The 491-nt window shown below is 39.9% G+C and overlaps 1 non-coding gene across 1 annotated transcript; it reads left to right on the top strand.

Moving 5' to 3' along the window:
• LOC131180514 (small nucleolar RNA R71) lies at positions 1–107 on the top strand. Its single transcript, XR_009149281.1, has one exon. It is a non-coding gene; the product is annotated as a small nucleolar RNA R71 (small nucleolar RNA).
• The last annotated feature ends 384 nt before the right edge of the window (positions 108–491 follow it).

The following is a 491-nucleotide window of genomic DNA, read 5'->3' as shown; positions in this document are numbered from 1 at the left end:
ATCCCATGATGTGGACATCTCCTTTGCAAATCCTTGTACCTCTCCCATGCTTCATACAAGCTCTCATCATCTCTAGGTTTAAAAGAAGTCAGCTCATTTCTCAGCTTAGCTGTCTTGCTTGGTGGAAAATATTGAGCTAAAAATGCTTGAGAAAGTTCATCCCATGTTGTGATAGAACCCGGTGGCAAAGAATGTAACCACTCTCTAGCTCAATCCTTCAGAGAAAAAGGAAATAATCTGAGTCGAATTGCATCATCAGAAACTCCATTTATCTTCAACATATCTCTGATCTCAAGAAAGTGTGCTAGATGCACATGTGGACTTTCACTTGGATTTCCTCCAAATTGTGCTTGTTGTACCATTTGACAGAGTGCAGGCTTCAGTTCAAAATTATTGGCTTCTACTCTTGGTCATGTGATACTTGGCATGAAATCTCCAATGTTAGGATAGGCATGATCCTTCACAGAGCGGTTGTTATTGTTATTGTTGTT

Source organism: Hevea brasiliensis, chromosome 5 (genome assembly GCF_030052815.1).
Source record: "Hevea brasiliensis isolate MT/VB/25A 57/8 chromosome 5, ASM3005281v1, whole genome shotgun sequence".
In the NCBI taxonomy this organism is placed as follows: Eukaryota; Viridiplantae; Streptophyta; class Magnoliopsida; order Malpighiales; family Euphorbiaceae; genus Hevea; species Hevea brasiliensis.
Note: the sequence above shows the minus strand (reverse complement) of the source record. Positions and strands in the feature narration are given on the sequence as shown.